This window comes from Euprymna scolopes, chromosome 9 (genome assembly GCF_053919585.1).
Source record: "Euprymna scolopes isolate OS-2025 chromosome 9, ASM5391958v1, whole genome shotgun sequence".
In the NCBI taxonomy this organism is placed as follows: domain Eukaryota; kingdom Metazoa; phylum Mollusca; class Cephalopoda; order Sepiida; family Sepiolidae; genus Euprymna; species Euprymna scolopes.
The window spans coordinates 24814094-24835612 of NC_136490.1; positions in this window are offsets into that span (position 1 = coordinate 24814094).

A 21519-nucleotide genomic window follows, 5' to 3' on the forward strand; every position below is an offset into this window, starting at 1 on the left:
GGCAGTACAAAGATGTGCACATCAACATAATTATGCATTACATTGACAGAAATGTGCATATATGCATACAAATATAAATATATCAGAGAAACATAGACATAAATTATACACACACATACACATATATATAAATTATGATATATATATATATATATATATATATTATAAATAATAAAAAAATATTAATAAGTATTTATACATGCTTAATATTAAGGTCTACACCTAAAACTGTGTGTGCGTATTCATACCAGCATATACATACATGAACACAAATGTACATACATATACACATACATATATATACACATATTTAGACATCTGTACATGAACAAACATATACCCACATATACAACCATATACATACATATGCACAGATACATATACATATAACTATACATATACATATTAATTAAATATAAATGATAGTTGAAACAAATCAAGCAGGTAACTAGCCTCGTAGATATTACGTACATATATATATATATATATATATATATATATACCCAATACACACATGTATACATATATACTCATAAGACAGGTCTTAACACAGACCTTGGCCAGCTTAATCACTATCCTAGAAGCATATCTGGACTTTAAACAATATATATATATATATATAAAGAGAATAATGGAAATAGTATTCCGACAAACTAGGGAAATAAAAAATAAATGGGAACAAACCCAGTTATGTGCTCATCAACGTATCGTCTTTATTTCATCCAGAGGAAGTCTCGAAATAAAGACGAAACGTTGATGAATACATAACTCGGTTTGTTCCTTTTTACTTTTCATTTCTCCCTCTCACTCTCTCTCTCTCTCTATCTCTCTCTCTCTCTCTCTCTCTATATATATATATATATATATATATATATATATATATATATATATATATATATATACAGGGAGAGAGAGAGAAAGAGAGAGAGAGAAAGAATATAGTAAGTGTGATGTAATCAACGTCTGTTTTCCTAAATCGTTTTTGTATAGTTTATTAACAAAGAATGGTTAGGGAATGTACCTAAATTCTGGGAATCTATGCTTATATAAATTTGTTTTTGTCTCTTGGCATTCATATTAAAAGCCCTTTTATCTATTTATTTATAAAAGAAAATGCAATTTTGTTATATATGAATCGTGGAATTTCTTTCACTAACAAATGATCTAGCTAATTTGCACGAGTTTTTAAAAATTCATTTTAATAAATTCCCTATGAGATTTTTGGTTTTCTAATAGAATCATCATCTTTAATTAACTATTAATGTACTTATAAATATAATTATATTCATGAAGATATTCTACATGATTTATACTTGCGTAATATTTGCATAAAATGTTTATAGAACATGCAAACCTCTTTAGATATATATATATATATATATATATATATATATATATATATATATATATATATATATATATATATGTATATACTGAGAAGTTTGCATACAAATGCGTCAATTTTTGGTCTATATACATTAAACTTAATGTAGAGTGTATTCGAACCCGTGTGAACCATAATATTTCGGTTTTAGCCGAGGACAATCGGTGCAAAATTGTGAAAAATAAAAAGAATGGAATTTGCCAGATGATGGTCAAACGATGGGATTACGTATATGCATGCGTAACGTAAATGTTATAATTTTAGCCTTGCAGCAAGCATGTCTTTATAGCTTAGGCAATTATGTCAAAGAAAAAAGTAAATCGTAAGTTAAACGTTTACAGTTCGATTCTTGGTGGTTCCGCAAGAGTCAGTTTTTAACTTTTCAAATCATTAATCAATATTGGGTCTAATATTATCGATTATATGATAAAACAAAGATTGCAGAAATTTCCCCCTGAATAAACAGATGCCACATACAATTTCAATAATCTAACCTAATAGCCACTATCTTATTTAGCTTTCGAACACCGTTTTAGATATATTCAGTCATGTTAATAAAATACAACATTCAACAGAGCAAAACCATCACAATCGCAACATTCTTAGAGGAAGGAGTTTCTACTTTCCTCTCTAAATATTAAGTTTTACCACCGCTACCAGTTCACACCGGGAACAATTCTACATTTTCCTATGCTATTGCGATTACACCTTACGTAACTGCTTATTAGATACAGGCATAACATAATCTTTCAGTTTTCTGTTTCAAAATGAATAAAGTAACCTTTGACATAGTCTGCCCAATCTGATTGGTTGTGCTTTGAAATTTTTCATATTCTAGACTGCTTTTTTCCCAACATTAACGAACGGTCACTAACAGTGAAATATAGCGTTAGTGTATACAACTTCTGTAGTGATAAATAATTAAATATATATATATATATATATATTTAATTATTTATACGTACGTCTGTTTGTGTACGTCTACAAAAACAAAACTTATTCGTACATACGGTTTTTTGTGTGAGTGGCTTCGTTTGAGCGTGCCTTTCTAAACGAAAGCAAAACAATTGTTGTCAAATAAATTGTTAAAACACGAAATATACACTTAAACATCACACTATTAAACTACTTTGTAGAAAAAAACTTACACACATGTATATGTGTGTTGTGTGTGTCTGTGTATGTATATATATTCACTATATTTACATTTCCTTGCGTGCGTGCGTTCCTGCGAAAAGAAATATATTTATTACATAAAAAATTCAGTTATCCATGTTGCTAATTTTAGGTATGTCTGTTTGTGTAGGTTTGTCTGATTACGCATGCGTTTCAAAACAAATACAAAAATTATTTGTACGTTTGTTTGTGTGTATGTATTGTCTGTACATGCCTTTAAAAACAAAAATAAATATTTTTTTAAATAATTGCTAAAAATTTAATTAAATAAACATTACAACATAAAACACGTTCCCAACTCATTTCTATATTCCTTAGAAAATTTCATCGGTTTCCCTATCACTTTGCCGGTTTATTCTTTAAAAAAAAATTTCTTTTAATTTATTTATTTATTTATTTATTATTATTATTATTATTATTATTATTATAATTATATTATTATTATTATTATTATTATTATTATTATTAAAACACTATACGTTCATACAAATTTAAAATCGGCTAAAATCTTTATAAGAAATTTGAAAATGGGAGCTCAAATAAATGTCTATAAAAATTAAAATGAAGCAGTCATGTCTGAGGTATCCACACGTATTGAAAACATAAGAAACACATTTTGCTATTTTTTTTTCCATTTCCACAAAGCTATAGTAAAGCGTGGCCGGGTACTGCTTGTATAATTACAAAAATACGAAATCTGCATTCATCAAAGTATTATCTGCAATCGTATTTTACGATCGGGCTATGCCGGGTGGCCTGCTTACGTGTTTTAGAAAAATAATTGTATTTCAATTGTTTTGATTTGTTGTATTTATAATTAATTGAATAAGCCATTCACATTTTTAAGTCATCCATGTATTTAAAACCTTCTCTCGGCTTATGTGTTGATTTAATAGGTACCAATCAGAGACACCTCTTTAATGATCATTCCAGCATAGGGTGGGATATTCTGGCATTTTCTGGTTCTGCACTGTTGAGAGCTGGTTCCCTGCAGTTCTAGGAATCACCTTTAGACAGACATGGACACAGGCCCAGGCGTAGACACACACAGAGAGACTACACACACACACACACACACACACACACACACACACATATATATATATATATATATATATATATAGAGAGAGAGAGAGAGACTGACAGACAGAGACAGACAGAGAGAAATAAAAAGGAACAAACCGAGTTATGTGTTCACCAACGTTTCGTATTTATTTCGAGACTTCCTCTGGATGAATCAGATTAAGAAAATAAAAACATCAGTAAAAGTATTTAAAAACATTTCATGTGCAAAGTGTGACACCGTTCTATTTCAGAAACGGAAAAGGACTTTTAAAAATTCAGACAAAGGAGGGAAGCTGGCGTTGTTAAAGAGAGGTAGATTTATAATAGCGTCATATAGTCGTTAATATGTTTTGAAAAGATATGAACGCAGTGTTTTTGTTTTCTTAATCTCATTCATCCAGAGGAAGTCTCGAAATAAAGACGACTCGTTGATGAACACATAACTCGGTTTGTTCCTTTTTATTACTGTATTTTGTCGCAATACTATTTCCATTATTCTCTTCATCTTATTGTTTATTTTTCAACATTGCAGAAACAAATGCTGTCAAGAATTGACAATTATAAAATGCTGTATGCATATATCTGCATGACATTCTGTCCCTTCCAAATCGTAACTATCGCTACATAGCATTCACTTGGTTAAATAATCTCTTGCATAAACACCTTATAGTTCCGCTGGCGTGGGAAGAAGAAGATTTTGCCCTTACTAATACTTGACTTGTTTATATGATCTTACTGAAATAGAGCATGTCAGAAAGTATGAATAGAGATAAGCATCTGTGTTTTGTTTTTACATTCGGTAATCAATGGTAAATCGAGGTCTTCTGCCTTTTTGTAAGTCATAAATTATGAGTGACACAAACACATTTCCAAAACATAACAAATCTAAGCATATCACTGTATGTAATATAAATGTCATTAAATTTTATATATTAGTGATGGGACGATTCCAATATTTTTACCGATTACGATAAAATTATCCATTTCCGTAATAAATTCCAGATTCTGATACAATAGTGCGCGTACAGGGGGTAGGGCTGAATTGTGCTATCCTAATTTTATTACTATTAGATGTTATCATGCATAGTGCAATATAAGATTTTTAGTGTTGTATTTATGTAGCTATTTAAACGATGTTTCTACAATTGTAAAGTATCCCTTCGCTATATTAGTTGAGACTTTACTGCTAAAGAGTGGCGTAAACCAAATATTTTTCTTCTTTCTTAGACAGTTTTGGAGAACAGAATGATGAGGATCATTTGGTTGATTAGACCTAATAATTATTGGGGGTTTGTTTAAATAACCATTTGAATTCGGTGAAGAATCTAGATTAGTTCTTTTTCGTGTCATATTATGTGTGATTACGAAGTTAAGGCGGTTCGGAGGGAGTTTGTCTTGGGTGAATTAATTTTTCTCAGAAAACCCGAATTTAATAAGTTATTATTGAAAAATGTAGAATTTTGGTCGAAATTTTTGTTGTCGACTGATGGCTTAGATATTCTGTTCGAAACCGAGGGAAATGTTGATTTTATAATAGAATTAGGTTTGAAAGTTTATGGGCATAGAAGAGAGATATGTTTAGTTTATAGTAGGGGATAAATAATTCTAAATTAAGTTAAGAGTGTAGCGTTTTAGTGGTATTATTATATTCCCTGTGTTTAGCTCTAGCAATAAGGAGTGCATTATCCTTATACAATCCTCCCTGAATAGATTTAAATACGAGTTTGAGTTATTTCAACAAATATATGCCGAATAAGTCTGAGACCTGTGCAGAGTCAGAACCCTTGAGAATATCAACGTTATTTGCTGTGTCCTTCCTACTCCCAATTTTAATGTCAAAATATAAGAGGGATTGTCTAGCTAAAAGGATTAACTTAATTTCAAGGTTTGTGGGATCAGTGATTTTTTTTGCAAAGATAAGTGCCTTATTTAGGATAAGGAAGTTCATTTTGTAAATTGTCCCGCTGAGTATTCCCTTTCATTTTATCTATAAACTTATGCTTTTATAAATAAAAAAAGTTCGTCTGTTTGCAAAAATTGAGCTAACCAGCAAAGATAGATACTAATACTTACATTTTACTAACTTTTTCCTCTGAGAAGAAGACCTTTGATTTGAAACTCCATGGAATAAGGAGCCTTTCTCTTTTATTTCGTCTTCCTTGTTTTGAATGAAATAATGTAATTTTTATTCTACAATATCTTGAATTTTTCTACTTATATAAGGCTCTATCATTGATATTGAGTCTTTTAAGTCTGGATAAGGTTGATGTTCTATAAATATATATGTATATATTTATATTCCTGCAGTTTAGAATTTGAAACGTTTTTTATTAATCCTTTCTTATGACGAATTTTCTATATACAATATTTAAAAATACATATTAACAATTTTATACCTGCAGACACTAGTCTCAATGCTTATGTAAGCATTATAGTGGACAGTGATTACCACTAGTCGTGATATGTGAACTCAGTCACAAAACATTACTTGAGTTCGTAGGCTAGCTTCTTTCCTCTACCGTTTATGCAAATATCACATGCATGTTATATATACATGGGGTGTCCGGTGCTTGGGAACATTTATTACATTTTTAATAATAATAAAAATACAAACAGCAACATACATGCAATTTAAGAAACGACATTTAATAAATTCATTCAATAAAATCTCCTTTCGTTTCAAAGGCAGCTTCTATTTGAGATCTAAACTTTTGGTAGGCACGTATAAGATGATATTCCTCGGTGTTCTCCATTACTCTGACTATAGATGCTTTTGGTGTGTTTGGTTTGGTTGTTTATGTTTTACGGCATATCAACCCTTTTCAGGTTATTCAATGCCGAATCCAAAGATATTAAAGAAAAAAATTTTAATAGAATATATTTGTTGTTTTCAAGTCGGTTTCTATTAAACCCATAGTTGGGACCTTAACAGGTATTACCACTCCGGGTCAGAGTGGACCTGGGAGCAATGGGGCCTCACCAGTGGATATAGTTTAAGGTCCTATCCAAGACCATAGATGCTTTTAGAAAATCTTTGGTGTTGTGAGGATGTTTATCAACACCTCTCTCAACAGCGCCCCTCAAGTAACGGATTAAGATCTGGAGAGCTTGAGGTCACAAGTTGGTCAAATTTGTTTTCGTCTAGAGATTTAAAAAATGTCTTGTTCAGCAGGATATTTCAATTTGTTTAAAGGTTTCTAGGATCTCATTAAACGATTTTCTTTTTTAGTGTATGACAAACTGGGCTCTCTTCATCACATAGGACTTCTATATAAGTTTCGCATAGAGAATCCTTCGAATTATGGGTTCGGAGACACCGGAATCTTTTGCAATTGATCTCATTGACTTCTGGAGGCGATCGGGCGAATGATCTTTGGAACTTATTTAATAAACTTACGCGTTCTGTTGTTGTCCAAGCGTTTTTTGGTGGTTTTCACGTTCGGCAATGGGGGATATTTTGCCATCATTATCTTCTAACCCTTTGCAAACTTTAAAAAGAAAAGATCGGGCGATTTTAAGAAATTGTGCAACTTGAAAATCGCTCTGTTCTTCCATTATTGTAACCATTACAGCATGTTTCTTTCGTTTCCTGTGTAATTTTATTACCTCCCATGATTGTTAGTCTGTAAAAAAAAAAATAAAAGTTTATATACAGGAAAGAATTGGAAAAATAAGTGACATTCCCAAACACCAGACGCACCCTGTATATGCGTATATACATTTTCCTATTTCGTTTATCAAGTTAGAATGCAACCTGGGTGGGAGTCATAAAAAACGGTAAGAGGATAAGTGAGGTCTTTGAAGATAATAAACATCTTTTTCATTTCCCTTCCCCCCCCCCATCCAACCTAACTTTTGGTTTTTATGGCATGAGGTACTTGAGAATTTAGTTTTTTTTTGTCTTGGAGTCTGTAAATTAAAGACCTCACTTATCCTCTTACCGTTTTTTATGACTCCCACCCAGGTTGCATTCTAACTTGATAAACGAAATAGGAAAATGTATTTGGTGGAAATATCACTTTCGACGGTAATTCTTGGCCGGAAGACGTAATCCCCCAACGTGGGTGATTACAGAAACATGTATGCACATATGTAGCCACTAATGTTTGTATAAATAAAATTAATATACCTGCTCTGTTCACTCATTGAGCACTATTTTGGTAGACATATGTTGTTTCATTGGATGTACTTCTAGGAAACTAAACTCTACTGGCTATATATATATATATATATATATATATATATATATATATATATATATATATATATACACTTGTGCCCGATATTATTCATACCCCTCGGATCTTTGAGATTTCTATAAGAATATTGCTCAAACCAGAAGGTAGACAATATTAAAGGGATTTCAGACAATAAATCAAGCATAGGCATTTAATTTAAACTCAACAAATAAATACATTATGCAAGTTTGAAACATTATACAAAGAAAAACAATAATGGCACTAGTTCAAAATTATTCATACCTCTCTTACTAATAGTCAATGGCATGCCCTTTATTCTTTATAACTGCCTGTAACCGTTTTGGATATTTATCAACAAGGTTTTTACAAGCATCAACACTGATTTTTGACCATTCTTCAATGCAGTAGTTCTCCAAATCCCTCAAATTTCTAGGTTTCCGCTTTTTAACCTCAGTTTTCAATATGTGCCAGAGGTTTTCGATAGGGTTCAGGTCGGGACTCTGGCAAGGCCATTCCAAAACATTAATTTGATTATCCTCAAACCATTTCTTGATTATTTTGGCAGTATGTTTTGGATCATTATCCTGTTGAAGGACCCAGTTTGGTCCTAAATGGAGATTCTCCGCATCCTGTCTAATGTTTTTCTGGAGTATCTCCAAATATTGCTCCTTCTTCATGGTTCCATCTATCTTGACCAAACTACCTGGACCACTAGCCGAAAAGGAGCCCCAAAACATTAGGCTACCACCACCATGTTTCATCGTGGGTATGGTGTTCTTTGGGTTGTAAGCTTCTCCTTTCTTCCTCCAAACGTAAGAAGCATCCATATGGCCAAACAATTCAATTTTTGTTTCATCAGTCCACAAAATACTTGAGAAAACGGACTCTGGAGAATTCACATGGGTCCTAGCAAACTTTAGACGTGCTGCAAGGTGTTTTCCGGTGTGCAATGGAGTCCTTCTTGGTCTTCTTCCTTTCAGACCATTTTCATGCAGAGTCCTTTGCAATGTTTGCCTTGATATTTTTATGCCAGAAGACTCCAGATTTTCTAAAATGTCCTTAGTAGTGGTGGTTGGATTTGCATTAACACTTCTTACAATATTCCGGGTGGCTCTAGCAGACAGTTTCCTTTTCCTTCCTCTACCAATCAAGTTGTTTATTTTGTGGTGGCTCTGGAATTTTTTGATGATGCTCTGTACTGTTGCTGTAGGGACCTCAAATTTCTTGGAAATTGACTTGTAACCTAAACCATCCTTATGTGAATTCGCAATTTTAGTCCTAAGATCATTACTAAGCTCTTTTTTCTTCCCCATTCTAATAATTTTTATTCTTTTATTGGTTTTCAGTTGATATCATTTTAATTTCTGAAAAATGCAAAAAACGAAATGAAATTAATCAAAGGTTGTATAAAAGCATTCAAAATAAGAATCAAACAGGAAACAAACAGTCAGAAACTCGATTAATACTGAAAAAATAAGGGGGTATGATTATTTTTGAACATTGCAGATTTTATAAATAGCTGTATATTTCTTTTATTACAAGTATCCCGAGATTTTAAAATGACGAAAATGATCAGAAGAGGTTTATGAAGAATATGTATCAATATGGACGTAAACAATAAATTCTTACAAAGTTACACATAATAAACTCAATTTTCAAGGTGGGGTATGAATAATATCGGGCACAAGTGTATATATATAAAGTATAGCGTAGACTTTCCCTATTTTCAGCTGATTTTCCTCCATAATAAGACATAGGAAACAGATATTTCTTCAGCGAATGAGGCTTATTTTTGTACGCTTTTAAAAATTGTTATTTTCTTCACATTCCTAGAATTTAATATTTTATCCAATCAACAAATATTGCTTTACTTACTAATAAAAAAAAGTTCAATTAGGAAAACCTACTACTACGCAGAGTAATGGGTTCTCCACCTGCCACACGTCACACCGTTAGAAAATAAGAAATAAATTTAATTAGAGTCATTGTCCGTATTACATTATGCATTCGTTCATTTTCTGACGGCAACCACGCTGACTTTCGATTAAACGGCTATTAACAGATAACAGAATCATTAATTTCGATTATAAATAATAATATAATATTTTCCTTTCCGTAACTTCTTTAAAATGTTTACTTCATACTTTTATTATTTAAAAATTGTTTCTTGTTATAGTTTTCATTTAAAAATGCCGTAGCGATTCGGTTCTGTCTACATAGGTAGTAGATGTTGTTTTCTCTTCTTTTCACGTTATGATAAATAACGTGTATAGTTTGTTGAACACCGACATTTTTACTGTTGATGTCAATAATATTAACTAGGGGGCGGGGTAAAATATGCTTTAATATGATATTCTAATTTTTCCAGATTTCGTATATATTATTATAGATTCGTGATTTCAAAATTAAAAAAATATTTGGGTGCCATCATCTGGAATCGAAACCGAAAGCAAAAATGTAGCATTCAAAGCTGGTGACGTTACCTCTATACCAACGAGACACGTATATGAACTGATTGAAAATTAAAAATAAAAATTAAACTAAGATGAATGTACAAAATGTATAACGATTTTTTCAATTTTGACTCATAAAATTATTTTAACCGGCTAAAGACCCATAAAAGAACGGTCAGTAGAAAATCCAACCATTTGAGGCCCCTAGTGCCGCTCTGCGACTTTTAGTTTCGGAAGAGATAGAGTTTGAAAATATCGAGACGGACAGATAGACAGACGTCAGGCACACAGACAGAAATACAGACAGACAGATCGACAGACATACAGACAGACAGACAGACGGACAGATAGACTGATAGACAGACAGACATATCGCCTTTTATGTGTTAGATTTCCTATAACGTTTCGCTTAAAATTCTATCACAGTGAATTAACGTTGTGCTAAAAAGTAATTCTTATTTTTACACTTCATTAGTCATATATATTATTTTCTTGAAAAAGGATTTCGGCCTCAACAGAAAGATGTTCAACAAAATGTTTAACCATAAAATTTACCAAAAACTATTAATATTAAACTATAAAAAGAAAGATACTAGAATTTAAGCAAAAATATTTTATTTCAACTCAATCAGATGTGCCTTATGCACTAATAAAAATGCAATTGGCATTTTGTTGAACTTTTTAAGATTTTAAATATTTATAAATTTTCTCATTATAAAAAACGATTATTATATTGATATAATTTTTTGACAGAAGAAATAAAATGAATATAAAACATTAGAAGAACAATGCAAAATTATCCAATTATGTCAATAAGTATTAGTAAATTGTGTAAATAAATCCTGAAAAAAATGATTATTTAGTAAATTGATTTTAATTTATTGTTCATTTAAAAAAATATTCAAATATTTAAAATCACTTAATTGTCAGCACATTTTTTCATTATCAAAAAAGATTATTGGATTATTTTTAATTTGCAAAATAAAAACCGGCAATGAAAAAATCGTAAATCAGCAAAAATTAATAAATTGTTTCATTATAAAAAAATATTTATATACTACAGATATAATCTATGTTTAATTAATTTTAATCAAGTAAAACAAATGTTTTCTTATCAATACCATTGAAATAAAACAATCGTTTTTGTTATGATTAAATTTAATGAATTCGCTGATTCTGGATGTTTTAACTGTACTTCTATCTTTCCAAATTAAAATTAATCTAATAAATGTATTATTATGACAAACTTTATTGATAATTTAGTGACTTTAGATTTTTCTTATGATTTAAAAATTTGTCTTCTAATGTTTTTTATGCAATTCATTTTATTTCTTCTGTCAAAAAATTATAATCAATATAATAATCGTTTTTTATAATGAAAAAAATTATAAATATTTAAAATCTTAAAAAGTTCAACAAAATGCCAATTGCATTTTTATTAGTGCATATGATTGCATGTACTATTATTTCTCAGCTTTTTCCCAATGAAGTTTGCATAAAGTAACTAACATTTCAGCCCGGCGTTGCCCGGGTATTTGGAGGTGTGTGTTAAGCAAAAAAAAGGTGGTAGTAGGAAGCCAGGCTCGAACTCGTTACGTGAAGGGGGAAAAGAACGGAGAAAAAACGTGACGTCTTTGCTGTTACGACCACCGCCAAACCGGAAGTGACTTATGTTTAAATTAAGGCTAGACAATCGAAAAGAGGGGATTACTTTCGAAAATATCGGCGAAAAAGGCGACCTCTCCCTGTAGAAAAGTGCCTAGTTGAGGGTAAAGAAAAGAATATTTCCATCAAATTTTTCGGTATTTGTCGTCTGAAGGGTCGAGCTTCAAAACGATACTGATTTTGTGAAAATACATCGCCTCTGTCAAAAGTTTTAGGCAGACATGCAAACATAGATACATACATTTATATATTAGTAGCTCAAATTTTCGACCCAAACGGATTAAAAAGCTTGCCCTATCTGTGAATACTCTTTATATAAAATTTCAAATGTTTAGACCACAAATTGTCTGAGTAATTTGGTAGAGACCCCAGAGGTCAATTTTTTTAAAGTTTGACCCTTATTATGATCCCTTAACATTTATGGTTTTGGTCTCAAATGAAGTTATTAAATTAAATCCATGTCGATTTTCCCAAATCTCAATAACTTGTATATCAAATTTCGAGACTGTAGACTGAAAATTGACAGAGTTATTGTGTAGGGAAATGTACACAAACACACAGACACACACAGGCAGACACTTTCACTTTTATAGATATATAGATAAAGAATTAAGAATCCTGAGTTTTTGTTTTTATACATTAATTTGGTCCTTGATATGACCTTAAACTATATCCGATGGTGAAGTCCCAGCTTGCGGGCTTTGGGGAGTGTGGAGCCACTCTTTAATTGCCATTGCTCCCAGGTCCACTCTGACTCAGAGTGGTAGTACCTGTTAGGGTCTCAACTATGGGTTGGTAGAAAGCGACCTGAAAAAAAAAACAAATATATTCTATTAAAAAGTTTCCTCAAAATCATTAGATTTGGCATTAAATAACCTGAAAAGGGTTGATATGCCATGAAACAAGAACAACCAACCAACAAACTAACCAACCAATCATACATTAATTTACAGCATGCATTAGTTTTGATTGGCGTTTAAACTGAAACTACGTTAAGCTTAAATATCCAGTTTACCCGAATGAGATTAAAAATTAAAAATTAATTTTGCTTCCGTCCAGAAGAACGTTTAGATATTGTTCATCGAGAGGAAGGTTTACTCTAGTATTTGGGTTCCTCGGATTTTTGTTTTATCCTGACTATCATTTTTTACGTTTTGGTTGATGTACCGTCTGACTTTCATCATGTGCCCCTTGTCCAACACGAGAATCTTTTTTTTTTTCTTACCCGGGGATTTTTCTAACTGAATAGCACGGTTTTTATGGGTATAAATACCCCCCAAATTATTTAAAAACTAACAATTATTGACGGATTAGCTAGGCATAATTTTTGACAACCTTCGAAAATTCGACAGGAACTTGCGTTTTTGACCCATGGTGTAGCGGATAGAATACTTGGTGAAATTCAAGTATCAGTTACACTTTTAAAAAAGTTTAATTCTCACTACGGACGAAATTCAAAATATAACTACTCATTAATTAAGACTTCTACACAGTCATGTCTTACATAAGGAGACTTTCTATCGAAATTCAGATTACCGTGTTTAACAAAGATATTCCAGAGTTCGACAAGATACATTGAAAGAAGGTCGAGGTTTATACCGACCGGAATGTTATCAAAATAACACTCAAACTGAAAACAGTAGTTCGAAGAATACAAACAATACGAATCGAAAAGATAATTTTATATATTAGCTCATTTCACTTGAAGCATGTGTCTCATTTCCGACACTGATTCTCCCATATTCTTTCCGTTTAAAAAGTTCTCCTCATCAAAACCTTACAAGCATTTCGGCCAAACAAAGACCGTTAATATTCTTCGTCGCACCCAGCGTTTTCGCCAGACAGTGCGTCTCTGAAAGTTCCGGAACTCGTACTGAAATTTCGTAAGTAATCCTAGTGATACCCCTTGATCTTATTGCACGATACTGTCAATAGATCCAATTTGGAAAGAATTTAATCCGGTCCAGTAATCGGAGACTCGTCGGTAATAAAATCTTTAATATTCATTTCAAAGAGTTTAACAACTACGCACAATCAACACAAACATTCATTCAGATTTCAACATATACACACGTATTCACACACACACATATATATATATGTATGTGCATATATATATATATACATACACCTATATATATAACTCTATCTATATATACATCTATCTCTCTCTCTTCATCTCTCTACCCCCTCTCTCTCTCTCTCTCTCACTATATAAAGAGAGAGATTAGTGTTGGGACGATTAATTAGAATCGGGAATAGGTGGTATCGGGATCTGTATTAGAATGAGAAAAAAATAAGCCTAATTTCAGATTCCAAAAACGATTCTTTGCATTTTCAAAAAATGCAAAGAATCGTTTTTGGAATCTTAAGTTTCCATTGCTGGTAAATAATTACTGTTTTAAAACAATAAGTAAGACTAAAATCTCTAGATCATAATAATATAAAATACGATGTAAATATATTTTATTTTTTGTAAAATAGACAAAATCAGAAATTGAAACTTTACATCAATTCGATAGGTACACTTTAGACGAATACAATTTATTTACAGTGTTCGAAAAATGTTATAAAACATTATTGATAATTAAATCAAAATTATGATTAATGCATTTTTTTTTTTACTTTTTTAACTATTTATCATATTCTCTCAGATTTTTTCCAGTTGAGTTTTTGTCCGGTAGACTTGTGTCCGTTCCCTCGTCTAGCATTTGCAAATATTACCAGGTGGGGTGAAACGTATGAGAAAAAGTTGACTTTGAATTGAATGAGGTATAAATCAATTTGTGAATTTACACACATTTGTGTGAAATATCGTTTTGCGTCAATTCTTCTTTGATTCTATCTGTGTTATATACACTTTCACTTAGGAATTCCTGTGGCGCCTTAGACAGTCAAAGTAATCCACTGTTTTCAGCCTAAAGGCAGATCCACCGCCACATCACATGTTTGTATACAGATTGTAAAGCAAAACTAAATAAGACTGCTTGAGGTGGATATAGAAAGCCATAAAATCGAGACTACTAATAAAAAAATGATTTTCGGTTTATTGAAACTTTGATTAGTTTATTTTTCACAAAAATATTCCTCTGACCAGACCCATGTGAAAAACTGAAAATTTGTGAAATGGTTTTAAAAATAATTCTAAAGCTATTTAAATTGTGTTTAATGAATTAAAAAGTAATTACTAACATTTTCCCAATTATTTTTCACATTTAAATTGATATTTTAATGAATCTTTGTGGAAATTAAATAGATTCTTTGGTGTTTTTACATGATCAAGCGTCGGTTAACCCTAAAAAAACTGAAAATCTACTTTTTTTGCTTTGTACGTTTAAACGGCCTTAAAAATAATATGAAAGAAGAAATGTGAAAAAAATAATATTTTAGTGTTGGGGATCACTTTTCTATATAAATTTAACGTAAAATGCGAATAACTTCTTGGCCACTTAGTGTCCAACCTAGCATTTTTTAAGGTTTGGTTACTGAGAGGAGAAGGCGGAAAACAGGACAAATTCAAGGGGTTTTTTTGCGAACAACAATGGCCACCGCGATTTTTTTTAATTTTAATTGCACGCACGATAAGGTAGAACATAAAAAAATTACATTGCTTAATATCTGGAAAACTACTTATTTGCAGAAAACTTTGAATGTGATATTCTTTTTCAACACGCCTGAAAAGCCCTAGAAAACAACTTTTTAAGGTACGTTTAGTGTTGGTCCAGTTGGCCACAATTACTCATTTTTAAAAACTTATTTATTTATTCTTTCTTTCCAAAAATAAAATCATGTTTTATTTTATTTATTATTTTCCTATTTTTCGGTTATCAAAAAAAATAACTCCTCATTATCTTGTAATTTCCTTACGTCGTTCCCCACCGTCCATTTGTGCGCGCGGCATTAAAAAATATGGCCGCCATGTACATTATTAAATGAAACATGCGGAAAATTGTTTCCAATATCATGAAAACTAGTTGCAGGCCTTAACTTCAAATCCGATATTTGTTGTTAGCACACTCGTTAATGTAGGTTGTGTGTTGGTGTACCAGGCCACATTTACCAAAAATTGATTCAATGTATCCTGTTATTTTATGTTAGAAATATAATTCACCAAAAAAGATTTAATGAAATTTATCGTTATTTTATGTTTCAAATGTAATGCTCCTCTCAATCTCTCCGCAACAAAAATAAATAAATAAAATACAAATTGAATTTGTTTTGCCGCCCTAGCAGTCACTTAACGTGAAAAAATGCAAGGGTGGCATGTTTCAAAAACCGTAAATTTAAACTAAATTAGATGTTTAAACAACCTATACCTTATTTGATTCGTCATTTATTCCTCTATAATCTTACCTGCTCATATTTGACTTTTAATTGAGGTACTGAGTGATCATGTCAATTAAAAAAATAACTACAAATCGAGAAGATAAAAAGAAATTACGCACAATGGAAAATTGTTACATTAATGTAACTTTAGAACATTAATGTAAAACAAATACAACAGGAACACAATGAATTAGTAAATTTGCAATTTGACAGCCTGCAATCTTTGGAGCATTCCTTGAATACGACTGCAGCAATACTCCGGTGAAAGGGCATCTTTAATTTTTGTCCCAAGTTCTTCCAGATTTTAACTTTTTATCGTTGCGTAACTGTTGCTGGTGTAATGCTGCACATTTTCCATAAGATTGTGGTCTGGAGACTGTGTAGGCTAATCCAAACACGGAAGATCATGCTCTTCAAGGAACGTATTGACATTGCCAGCTCTGTGAATAACAGCATTATCCTGCATTCAGGCCAATCTAGGGTAGAAAATGCTCGGTCAACATATTAAGGTACTTGGTCGAATTAATCCGACCTTGCAACGAACTATAGGCCCTGAACTATTGGCACAAATTACGTCTTACACGAAAACGGAACCTCCACCACCTTGCAGCATTGAAACTGTGCACCTAGGATTAAATACTTCGTCCTTCCCTCGACGTACGTGCTGGCTGCCATCACTTCCCAGAATATTGAACTTGCTTTCGTCGCTAAAAATTACTATGTAATAAATATGAAGAATCATGACCTTGAGATTGTATTTGACGAAGTCCAGAACGCGCTTTCTGTTCTTTACAAAAATCACTGACTTGCGTCTTGCAACACAGTCTCGCAAATTAAATTCCTCTAATCCGTTCTTAACTGTAGAAAGAAAGCACGTTTTAACAAGATTACACTCATGTTGGATTTAGGGAGCCGTTTCAAGTCTGTTTCTGAGGCTGCAGATCTAGATAGCATTGTCTTACCTGTAAGAAGTTCCCCTAGAACGACCATATTTAGGGGAATCGCGAACACTGCCAGTGTCCGCGGCCGATTTTCCGCGCATAAACCAGAAATGTGGAGATTAATGAGCTCTTGACGATTACTAAGAGCATGTTGAGGCATATAGACTAACTTTTGCGTTGTATAAACTGGAACAACAACAACAAGTACGATTAGAGACGCTTTGTTGCCTAAATAATTAATATTTTAAGCTGATTTAAAGCTCATTTGTTGTTGCGGAATTTCTTTTTGCTTTCTTGATTGGAAGTAAGTTTGTAAATTGACGTGAAAACTAGGATACTTCTATTAAAAGTCAAATATGAACAGGTAAAATTATAGAAGAATAAAAGAAGAGTCAAATGAGCTATAATTGGTTTAAACGGTTCCAATCAATTTAGCTTAAATTTGCGGTTTTTGACAAAAATGAAAAGTGCGGACTTTCTTTTTGGCGCCACTGTATTTAAGCGTATTTTACAACTGGGCATGGTTAGCCACCCCCTGCTAGTCTTTAATACACACACACACACACAAACTACCCCATATATACATATATATATATATATATATATATATATATGTATATATATATATATATATATATATATATATTCTCCCCTGGACTTTCTTAAATATTTCCGCCTACGGATTATAGTAATTAAGTGTATCTAGTTTGACACGGATTCCTTTACCAATGTTCGGAAGTTTCACAGCGTCTTTTTACTTATGCCGCAATCTTGTAGAACGAATGCCCATCAATGTCTTAAATATGAAACCTGATTCCTCATCAAGTCTTGGATAAAATTTTATTATCTCTAAGTTATAATCAGCCAACCACTTTGGCGCCTCGGATTTAGAATCAGTGATGAATACTGTAGATCTTCAATGTCGATCGTATATCAAGATTGAATGTTCGGCAAGGATATTTGCTCGACGATTATCTTCATGTCATGTGATCGTAATCTGACTCATTCCGCTTTTTTCTTTCTTTTTCTCTGACTTATATTTCCAAAAATGTTACAAATGTATCAATTTAAAGGATACTAAAGCTTTAATGAAGGATTTGCTAATAAAAAGATAAGACTGGATTGAGATTTTTATCAGGACATTTTTTATGTGTTTTTAATACTAACTTACAATGTAAAAAAATCAAATTAAGGACCGCGCATTCTTCGAAATCGTCTGAGTAGTTTACGTATAACAGTAGAAGGTGTCAAATGAAGTTTCTTTCTTTTTCTCACAGGCCAATTTTATTTTAATTTAAGTTTTATTATTTCTGTCAGTACGAAGCCTATTCAATGAACTATTAATTATAAAATGACAACCATTTTCTGGAATAATTATTGGACAAGTTTAACGTAACCTTTAGAAAAATAAAATTCAAATCAAGAAAAAATACTCGTTGTAAGGTAATTTTCATGAATGAATATTTATTTTTTTATAACAACTAGCACCGAGCAATTTTTTGTGATTTTTTAAAACTTCTATTCATGAGTTTTTAATGATATTTTTTGTTCAAATATTTGATTGTCTTTTGATACTAAACTAATGGTAGCAAGAATGTTTTTAAATTATCTTTTGTATTAGGGTTAACATATTTTCCGCAAATCAACCGTAAAGCAATACCGACAATAGTACGGTCTTTATACTGCATACGTGCCGAAATAATATATCTCTCATAGAAAAAGAATGGCCAGTGTTTGCGCAAATAAATAATTTAAAAAAAAGACGTACCTTTCTTTCGGCACCTTCCAGCGATTTCCGTAAACAACCTGACGGTTCAGACGATAGTACGGTCCTTATAATGTATAATACTTGGCTAATTTGAACCAGTTTTCATCTGGAGTGTTTTTCTAATAATGTTTCGACAACGTAACCGACCTTCTTCAGGTGAATGTCTTGTATATTAATTATAACAACCAACTCTATATCTTTCTTTCTCTCAACACTAAAGCTGCCAGTCTAGGCTATTTCAGTAATGACTTGTTTCTGTTTTCAGCGATATGTTGCTGGATCTGTGCAGTCTAAGGGGATTTCCTCTTCCAGGATGTGCTTTCTCTTATTGAGAAAGATTAACTTATTGCTAATCGTTTACGGAATGCCAACGGGTCTTCCCAGGCATTATTGCAGCCCAGAATACTCTTCGCTCACACTTCTATCCTAGAGGTGACGGAATAACAACTCTGTACCTAACTTAGCCAACGTGAATGTTACAAAGATAGACTGAAGCGAATCTTGTAGGGGCGCCTCAGAAGACTGTCAATAAATCAAACACCGCCAAACTATGGCGTAACACTTGGAAAAATAATCTTCAAGCCTGAACCGTACTTAACTCGGTTTTCAACCTGCAGGTTAAATTATAATCGGAAGGCGTCGTAACTGAATTTAGTTTAGTGTAGTTTATTTATCTAACGGAATTTCAGACAGAACCTTTTTTTAATTTACGGAATAGCATAATTTCGTTCTATTAGCCATGACTTGTTTGTCATGCAAATATATTTTTCAGTGTCGTCCGCACCGAGGATTGAACCAGAAAGAATGTAAAGTTACAATCTAAATTTACTAAATACTTTATCCACCATGCCCCGGGTACTTGAGGTTTCTGAGTATCTCTTAAAATTTTATTACGTTCTAATGATACTAATAAGTAGTGAAAATGTCATAAAAGTAAGATATTAATGTCATAACTTCGTATTTTTTACTCGTTTATTTTTCGCACTAATTTTGCAGTTGTTCCTTTTTTCTGTTGGTTGATATTGTTGCTAAGTATCTTCCATTCATTTCAAATAAATTTGATGCGTTTTATTGGCCAGGGACATTCTTAAAGTGATGCCTCCTATCTTTTCCGCGCGAATCGATCAGAGCGGGTTGCAAACTGCATTGGTATGATTACTAAACTTATGCATTCATAACCTAAACATCTCATCGTTCAGTTTTAAAATATTGACAGTTTAGACTCGAAGAAAGCACTCCCTGTTATGAATGTGCGTCAGAAGCAGATATACTTCATTGAATTCCTGACAAAAGTATATTCAGTATGGTATTAACTACGAAGAAAAACAAGTTTGCGGCACAAGAGGTAGCTCGTTTATGTGGTAATACTTCCCTTCTCGTATCTATTCAACTTTTGGAGTTTTAAAAATAGGAGTCTTTAGTTTTGGAACGACACTCCTACTAAGGAACAGTTGGCTGCCAAGAGGTCAAAGGTTAAAGAGTTGACATTTGCAGACTCTACCAAACTTCTAAGCCAATATTGGGTCAAACATTATAAATTTTGAATGTAAGTTCCTTGGACATCAGTCAAACTTTTTAATATAAATATACATATGCACATAAAGTTATGAACAGTACATATGGCCTAAGCAAAGTCTGTCTGGACTGTTAGTATTTAACAGGGAATTACATCACTAATATTTCATATATAAATTATTATTATTATTTCTAGTGAATTAAAAGGTAATATCTATGGCTGACTTTTTTTGGTAAGGTGAAAGATTTTTTTTCGGCGGAAGTAGGCGTATTTACTATCTCGCTCCCCGTTACAACTTAATAACTTGATTTGAGCCCAAAACAATAAATGTTAAGGGATCATAATAGGGGTAAAGTATTTTTTTTTTAAATTGACCTCTTCGGTCTCTACCAAATTACTCAGACAATTTTTGGTCTAAACATTTGAAATTTTACATAAAGGGTATTCAGAGATAGAGCAATCTTTTTAATCGGTTTGGGTCGCAAATTTTAGCTACAAATATATAAATCTATGTATGTATGTTTGCATGTCTGCCAAAAACTTTCGACAGAAGCGTCGGATGTTCACAAGATTAGGATCGTTTGGAAGGTCGATCCTTCAGACGACAAATACCGAAACATTGGCTACTAACATTAATATCTTCACCCTCAACTGGGCATATTTCTACAGGGAGGGGTCGCTTTTTGCGCCGATATTTTCGAAAGCCATCTCCTCTTTCCGATTGTCTAGCCTTAATTTTAACCTACGTAACTTCCGGTTTGGCGGTGGTCGCAACAGCAAAGACGTCACGTTTTCACCCGTTCTTTTCCTAATTCGAGGTACGGGTTCAAGCCTGCTTTCCTACTGGCATTTTTTTTTTTTTTTGCTCAACACATACCTGCGAACACCCGGGAAACGCCGGGCACCCATGCTAGTTTTACATAAAAGTATATTCACACAAAGGGATCGAGCAAAGATGGGCAAAAATGCAAGTATTAACTAAGGTTGGCGCTGAGAGTAATAGTAAATTAATAGCAAATAATATTG